The sequence below is a fragment of the Macaca mulatta genome, chromosome 14 (assembly GCF_049350105.2).
Source record: "Macaca mulatta isolate MMU2019108-1 chromosome 14, T2T-MMU8v2.0, whole genome shotgun sequence".
NCBI lineage: Eukaryota > Metazoa > Chordata > Mammalia > Primates > Cercopithecidae > Macaca > Macaca mulatta.
Genome location: NC_133419.1, coordinates 41,360,849 through 41,369,757, shown reverse-complemented (window position 1 = coordinate 41,369,757; position 8,909 = coordinate 41,360,849). Strand labels below are relative to the sequence as shown.

Below are 8,909 nucleotides of genomic sequence, written 5' to 3'. Positions count from 1 at the left end.
ATATTTTTATATGTTGAGTTGTCCATGTTACTGGTGTCTATAATACTAAAATGTGTAATTATGATACTACTAAAACCTCAGAGCTTGCAGTGTTTTAGAAACAAATCACAAAAGTTGGCAATAATGTATATTAAGTTTATATTCTGTAACCTTGATAAATTTACTTATTAGTTATATTTGTTTTGTTTTTCAGAATTTTTAAGGTTTTCAACAATCAAGAACACATTATCTGTTAAAAGAAAGTTTTAATTCTTATGCTCAAATCAATATGAATTTTTTGTTTTGCCTATTGTATACACAGTGAAACACTGAAGTGATGAGTGTAGATATCTTAACTTTTTGATAAATTTGGGGGAAATTGTTGAGCCTTCCATTATTAAGCATTATGTAAGCTATAGGATTTTACAGACATCTGTCATCAGATTGAGGAAGTTTCCTTGTTTTCCAAATTTGCTGATAGTTTTTATTATGGATGCATGGTTACTTTGTTCGTATTTTCTGTCCATTGAAATAAGTATTCTTTTCTCCTTTAGTCTGTGTTTTTAATGGTATATTATTTTTCTAGGACTGCAGCAGCAAATTATAACAATTTGGTGGCTTAAAACAAGGAAGATTAGTCTCTCACGGTTGTGGAGGTCAGAGGTCTGAAATCAAAGTGTTGGCAGGACCACATTTCCTCCAAAGGCTCTAGGGAAGAACTTTTTCTTGCTTCTTCCAGTTTCTGGCAGCTCCTGGGGTCTCTTGACTTACAGAAGCATAACTCCAGTCTGTGCTTCTGCTCTCACATGACCTACTTTTCTGTGTGTCTGGCGTGTGTCTGCATCTCCCTCTCCTTTCTCTTATTCTAGTAATGTGAATCATTGAATTGAGGGCCCATCCTATGATAAATCCAGGATTATTTCACCTTGACATCTTTAATTCAATCTTCATTTCCTTTTTTAAAATATAAAAATGACAATTATATTTGTTCATTCTTTTTTTTTTCCAACTTTTATTTTAGGGCACATGTGCAAGATGTGCAGGTTTGTTACATAGGTAAACATCTGCCATGGTGGTTTGCTACACAGATCATCTCATCGCCAAGGTATTAAGCTTGGCATCCATTAACTATCATATTGTGAGGTTATGGATGAGCATGTATTTTTGGGGGACGCTCTTCAACCCATTACATATGATAAAACACATTGATTAATTTTCAAAAATTAACCCAATCTTAGTATTCTTAGCATAGGCCACTGTTGATTCTCATGTACTGTACTATTTCAATATTGCTGGATTTCATTACAAAATTACGTGCATAAATTCATGAGAGATATTAGTTAGCAATTTTGTTTTTGTGTAATGTCTTCATATGCTTTTGGTATTAAAATAATGTTGGTTACATAAAATAAGTTGGAAAGTGTTCCTCCTCTGTTTTCTGAATTTGTATAGGGATGATATTATCTTTTTTTTTTTTTTTTTTTTCCCTTGGAGTTGCAAGATTTAATAGAGTGAAAACAGAGCTCCTATACAAAGACAGGGGACCCAAAGATGGTAGCCCATTGCTGGCTAGAATGCCTGTGTTTATATCACAATCATTGTCCCTCCCTCTGTGCTCTCAGGCAATAGATGATTGGCTATTTTTTTAACCTCCTGTTTTTGCCTAATTAGCATTTTAGTGAGCTCTCTGATTGGTGAGGTATGAGCTAAGTTGCAAGCCCCATCTTTAAAGGTGGATGCAGTCATCTTCCCCAGCTAGGCTTAGGGATTCTTAATCGGCTTAGGAAATCCAGCTAGTCCTGTCTCTCAGTACCCACCTCTCAACAGGAAAACCCAAGTGCTGTTGGGGAGGTTGGCCAAATACCACTCTAACTGCTTCTTGCTGAATTGGGGCATAGTAGGGGTTGTGCAGTTGAGATTTCCTTGGGAGGGGTGCCTTCAATGTCATTAACATCGGAGCATGGGCTAGCAGGCCAGTCTAGGGGTTCACAGTAGATCTTAGTCATGGACTGCATCTGGGGCTCCATTTGAAGAACCATTTGCAGTTTTACAGCTTCAATTCTAGAAGAGACAAACTTAACAAGGAGGTTAAAGAGACAGGGTCCATGGAGGAGTAATAATATTATAGCTGCTAGAGGTCTTAAGAAGGGGAGAATCCAGGGCATCCATTGGCTGAGGAGGTCCCAGGGTCTGGTGTTTTGAAGCTCCTCTGCTCTACATTGTATTTGAGCTTGAATTTCTTTAACCTTCTCGGTGATGATTCCAGATTGATTAACATAATAACAGCATTCTTCCCCTAAAAATAAACAGGTTCCCCCTCTTTCAGCAGTTAGCGAATATAAAGCTCTTCGATTTTGAAGGACTATTGCTGCTAGGGAGTTAAGTTGATCTTACAAGGTGACCAGGGAGTTGGCGACCCGTTCCATGTCATCATTTAGTTCTTGAGACAGTTTGTATTAGAATTGAGTAGAGGTTGTGATACCGCCAGTGCCAATACCTAGTCCACCTAGCACTCCTGCTGCAATAACAAAAGGAAGAATGGGTACTCTTTTGTTGCGGGGTTTAGGTACAACATAAATGTATAAATCTTGTTCAGTGTGGATGGTCATAGGTGGCACTAAGAATGAGAGGAAGCACATAGATTCTGAAGAGCCATTCAAACAACAATAGGCTGAGGCACCACAGACAAAAAATATTCCTGAGGGTAGGTAGACTATTCATGTGGGAGGAGTTACCCACCTGATGCATTGGGAGTTGGCTGTGTCTATAGTATTGCTAAATTTTACACAGGTGAGGTTTGAGGTATGGGTTATTTCCAGGTTGGAAACAAGAGGTCCTACTAAAACAGAAGTGGTGTTTATTTCTGTGCTGAAGTTGTTCCATTGTTCTAGTACAGGGATTGAAATGTATGGCCTGAAATGCAGGGGGAGGCACATCCAACAGTTACTAGGGTTTTGGGCCAAGACCTCATGGAGTCCAGTAAGGGTGGCATTAAATTAGCTTACCAGGCAATGTATGGCCTGAAATGCAGGGGGTTTCATGTAGTTTTGAGAGATCTAGTCCTTTATAGGGGATGGGGTACTATTACCCATGTCAGTTGAGATTACTTTCTCTATGTGTTTTTTTCTTGCCTGATATTGAACTCCACCCCCATCAGACATACCAGTATGGGTGAAGTAAGTTCAACAGACAGTGGCTCCAAGTCCTCCAGGACAACTAGGTTTAATCATTTTCCCTGTCCAATAATGAGTATTTGCACGCATGCAAAGAGTGGCAGAGTTATAGCAGTTGCAGGGCATGTGGGTGTGGACAGTGAAGGTGCGGCTTCCCTTAGATAAACTCTTATACGATGGGGCATCAATATTTCTGGGAAACTACATTCTCCATAAAACTCTTGGTAAGGGGAGCTACTGATCGTACAGCAGCATGGAGGGGGTGCAGTGAGAGTGAAAGGGGGTAAGAGAACAGTAAAGAGAAAAATATGATAAGGGAGGGCCATGGGGCTTTATGATTTTAGTTACTTTCCTCATGGTTGTCTGACAGCCACAAGTCTCCTTTAGCAGTGAGTATGCCATTCACATCATGAGATGTCCACACAGTAAGATCTCTTCCCTGTATTATTTTAACTGCTTCAGATACTAAGACTGCTACTGCCGCCACTACTCGTAAATAATAAGGCCAACCCTTTGCCACTACATCAATTTCTTTACCGAGGTATGCCATGGGTTGCAAACTCATCCCACGGACCTGTGTAAGGACTCCTAGACCTATTACTGTATTTTCTGTGACATATAAGGAAAAGTCTTGCCCCGTTGGCAAGCTTAACACTGGGGCTTGGGTTAGGGCCTTCTTTAGGGCCTGGAAAACCACTTCTGCTTCAAGTGTCCATCTTACTAAATGGGTATTGGCTTTCTGAGTTTTCTTAATTAGTGTATATAATGGTCTGGCTATTTCGCCGTACCTGGGAATCCATATTCAGCAGAAACCTGTTATGTCAAGGAACCCTTTTAGTTGCTTTAGGGTTTTTGGATGAGGATAAGCCAGTATAGGCTGGACACATTACTCACTGAGGGCCCTGGTGCCTTTGGATAATTTTGGCCCTAAGTATTTTACCTGCTGTGAGCAGTGCTGAGCCTTTGGTTTGGAAATCTTGCAGGTAGCGAGGAAATTTAACAGTGCTTGGGTGGCTTGATGGCACAAGGTTTCTGAACAGGTGGCTAAAAGTAAATCATCCATGTACCAAAGGACAAGAGTGTCCAGGTATGAGAACTGGATCAAGTCTTGGGCTAACGCCTGGCCAAATAGATGGGGGCTATCCCTGAATCCTGGGGGTAAACAGTCCAGGTGAGTTGAGACATTGGGTTCAAGGATCTTCAAAGGCAAACAAGAATTGAGAGTCAGGATACACAGGGATGCAGAAAAAGACATCCTTAAGGTCCAGGACTGTAAACCACTCTGCTTCCTCTGGTATTTGGGAAAGCAGAGTATAAGGGTTAGGTACAGCTGGGTATTGAGGGACAACAGTCTCACTGATAATCTTGAGATCTTGCACTAACCTCCACTGTCCGTTGGGTTTCTGTACTCTTAAAATTGAAGTACTGCAGGGGCTACTGAATGATTTTACTAGGCCTTGGGCTTTTAGAACCTTAACAATCTTTTGGAGTCTTTGTTGAGCCTCGGGTCTAAGGGGGTACTGCCTTTGGTAGGGAAAGGAGGTGGAATCCTTTAGTTTAACTTGAACAGGGTGGGCATTCTTTGCTCATCCATATTGTCCTTCTGTTGCCCAGACTTCAGGATTGATTCCTTCTTCAAGCAGGGGACAACAAACAGGTGTTCCTTCTCCTATGTTCAGGTGTATAATGGCCCCTGCTTTTGCCAGAATGTCTCTCCCTAACAAGGGAGTGGGCTTTCAGGCATAAATAGAAAAGCATGTGAAAAGAGTAAAGTTCCCCAGTCACAGCTTAGTGGCTGGGAGAAATATCTAGTGACTGGCTATCCTAGAACCCCTCAGATAGTGACAGATCTGGAGGACAGATGTCCAGGACAGGAGAGTAAGACTGAGAAGGCTGTGCCAGTGTCCAGTTAAGCTCCTGGTCCTCAATGGTCAAGCATACCAGGGGCTCTTTGAGGGTGATGGCATGGCCGGCGCTTGCCCTGGGCACTCTCAGTCCTGCTGCTGGATTATCTGGTTAGTGGCTTCTGACTCAGAGGACCTTTGTCTCCTGGGGTAGTGGGCCTTCCAGTGATTCCCTAGACATAAGGGGCATGGATGAGGGGGTGACTTATTTCTTCTTGGACAATCTTTTGTAAAGTGTCCTTGCAGACCACACTGGATGCAAGCCCTATTAGGCATTCAATTTGCCGAGCATGTCCCTTTTCCAGAGCCTCCAAAGTCCGCTTGCCGAGGGCCATGACTAAAGTGGTGGCCTTCTTTTTATCTCATTTGTCCTGTTCCACCTGCTCCTCTTGATCTCTATTATAAAAAACCAAGGTTGCCAAGTTCAATAGAGTTTCTAGGTTTTGCTCCAGGCCTCAGGCGGACTTTTGAAGTTTTTTCCTAATGTCTGAAGCTGATTGAATGATAAACTTATCCTTTAAGATTATCTGGTCGTCAATAGAGTCAGGTGACAGAGAGGTATGCTTCCTCAACGCCTCCCTTAGTCTCCCCAAAAAGGCAATAGGATTTTCTTCCTTTCCCTGTGTTATAGTGGATATCATTGAATCATTCATAGGCTTCTTGCTAGTTTTCCTTAGTCCTTCTAGCATGCAAGTTAGCAAATGTCTGCGGCACCAATCTCCTTAATCTGATTCTGAGTCCCTGTGAGGGTCTACACTGGGAACTGCCTGCTGGCCTGTGGGGAATTGTTCTCTTCCCTCTGTTGTCATCCTATCATTGACCTGACTGAGATACCAGAGACGGCCAGACTCTCTGGCCGCAGTTATGGCGGCACTTCTCTCATTTGGGGTTAATGTCTGATTCAGCAGTAACATTATATCTCCCCACATCAGATCAAAGGATTGCCCTAGCCCTTGTAAAATATCAGTAGAGCCATCAGGGTTATCTGAGAATTTACCTAGGTTTATTTTAATTTGCTTTAAGTCTGAGAGAGAAAAAGGTACATGCACTTTAGGCCGAATTCTCCTCCTCCCACTGCTTGGAGGGGGCATAATCGGGGAATATTAGCACTCTTTGGTTCATTGTTTACCCCTTCGTCTACCTCCTTTTGGACTGTTTGGGTTGAAGGGGGGTCCTTATTAGTTGGGGAAGGAGTCGGGGGGACGCTGGGTAGGGAGGTAGACTCTGAGGGCTTCCTGTAGGCACAAATCACACTTTTTACATAACTGCGAGTTGTCTCTTAATGAAAGGAAAGTTTGTACATATGGCACTTCATTCCATTTGCCTTCTTTTCTACAAAAGAGGTCTAGCTGTACGATGATGTTATAATTTATATTTCCCTCAGGAGGCCAGATTTCTCCTCCTTGAAGAGGATACTGTGGCCAGGCGGTACTGCAGAAGAATATACGTCATTTTTTTCTAGCGTCTGAAGGTCAAATTGGTCCTAATTCTCCAGAATACATCTTAGGGGCATTTTTGCCTTGGGGGCAATGTTCCCCTTCTGAAAAAAGAACATAAGGATGCCAGCACCCCTAGTCATTTTCTGATGAGCATTAGTCCTAGAGCATCCTCTATGGTCCTATTGCTTATTCCTTTCCAGGGTGCGTAACCACCCATGGACCTCTGCTTATCAGATTAGTTATGCTCACTGATGTAGCAGTCCTGCACCCCTTTTCCTGCCTTCTTGACCACAAAGAAAGGGGTCCAGGCTGCTGGATTCTAGTGGTCCTTTACCAGCATGCCCAACATTGCCTTTGTGCCCAGGGGTGAGTCCTAGAGCTGGGCTGGGTTCCTGAGTATTTCAAAACAACCCAGCTGCCCCATCAAGATTCATTTGCGATAGTTTGCTAAGAATGATGGTTTCCAGCTGCATCCATGTCCCTACAAAGGACTCAAACTCATCCTTTTTGATGGCTGCATAGTATTCCATGGTGTATATGTGCCACATTTTCTTAATCCAATCTGTCACTGATGGACATTTGGGTTGATTCCAAGTCTTTGCTATTGTGAATAGTGCTGCAATAAACATACGAGTGCATGTGTCTTTATAGCAGCATAATTTATAATCCTTTGGGTATATACCCAGTAATGGGATGGCTGGGTCATATGGTACATCTAGTTCTAGATCCTTGAGGAATCGCCATACTGTTTTCCATAATGGTTGAACTAGTTTACAATCCCACCAACAGTGTAAAAGTGTTCCTATTTCTCCACATCCTCTCCAGCACCTGTTGTTTCCTGACTTTTGAATGATCGCCATTCTAACTGGTGTGAGATGGTATCTCATTGTGGTTTTGACACAAGAACAGAAAACCAAACACCGCATGTTCTCACTCGTAGGTGGGAACTGAACAATGAGATCACTTGGACTCAGGAAGGGGAACATCACACACAGGGGCCTGTCATGGGGAGGGGGGAGGGGGGAGGGATTGCATTGGGAGTTATACCTGATGTAAATGACAAGTTGATGGGTGCAGCACACCAACATGGCACAAGTATACATATGTAACAAACCTGCACGTTATGCACATGTACCCTACAACTTAAAGTATAATAATAATAAATAAATTTTAAAAAAAAGATAACAAGCAAAAAAAAGAAAAAAAAGAATAAAAAAAAAAGATTCATTCGCATAAACAACAGTTCTTATGCAAATTTGTTTCAGAGAGGGTGTAGGTAACCTTTTGAGTCAGGATTGAGATAGTCTTTTTGATTCTGTAAGTATTTTAAGGCTTGCCTGAATGCAAACAACTTGCACATTTGAGGAGACCAATTAGGCAATTTTTTTAACTCTGCTTCCACAGGAGTCTCCCTATCAATTAATGAATAGCCATTTTTTTTTTCCCTCAATCACCTGGGAGGAACCGTCTATCGTCCTGTCCTAGAGGGAGTTCCTCCTAGGTCTGGTCGGACCTTTGTATGGTAATTAAGATTTAAATCCAGTTAGGAAATCTGCTAGGTTAAGGGAATTGTCAGTGGCTGGTGTTAACTTACCTTTTTCTAACAGAATAGCCCCATACTTTAAGATTTTTTAGTTAGTAAGCTACCTTTTTGCTTTTTTGACTTAGAATAATTCTGAGCTGGTGAGGTGTGCTCACAATGAGGTTTCCTCTAAAAGTGACTTTTCTACTTTCTTCTGTTAGCAAAGCTGTTGCCGCTACAGATTGAATGCATCCACGGATTACTGGGATAAAGATTTTTGATAGGAAAGCTACCGGTTTTCAGTGGTCTCAATGTTTTCAGGCTACGCCCTTGTTTACACTGGCAACAAGGTAGTATTGGAGTGTTATAAGGTCATGGAGAAGACCTTCAATTATCAATTATAGGTTTTAAATTTACCCTGGCTTTTAAAGGAATAGGGCACACGGTTTTTTGTTTGTTTGTTTGTTTTACTGTTTCTATCTTTCTCTTTTTCTCTTTGACTCCCTCTTTATCTCTCTCTCTCTCCCTCTCTCTCCTCTGTCTCTGTCTCTCTCTCTCTCTCTCCCTCTCTCCTCTTAGCCATTACAAACCTGGGCCCCAGGCAAAGGTGGTGGGGAACGGCTCCCACATAACTGCTCAAGTCGAGAGCTATATATCTAAATCAGGAGGAACACCAGAGATAAGATTCCCTGGGTTTATAGCCTACATGCCTAAGGATGCAGCCTAGAGCTTCCTTAGATCCCTTTGGAGATAGAACTTGCTAGAGGAAATGAAAGACCGAAACATTAGCACCTAGGAGGCAGGGATCAGAGGAAGTAGATTCAGAGGTAAGGAGAATTTTGGGGCTACACTTTCAAGAAAGTCCTGGTCAGGACCCAGGAGGTATGGGTCA

At 42.2% G+C, this 8,909-nt stretch overlaps 2 pseudogenes; both read right to left on the bottom strand.

Annotated features, from left to right (window-relative positions):
* Positions 1–1,847: 1,847 nt before the first annotated feature.
* LOC144334515 (syncytin-1-like) lies at positions 1,848–3,478 on the bottom strand (annotated as a pseudogene).
* A 2,033-nt stretch (positions 3,479–5,511) lies between these two features.
* Positions 5,512–6,635, bottom strand: LOC144334575 (uncharacterized; annotated as a pseudogene).
* Positions 6,636–8,909: the final 2,274 nt, after the last annotated feature.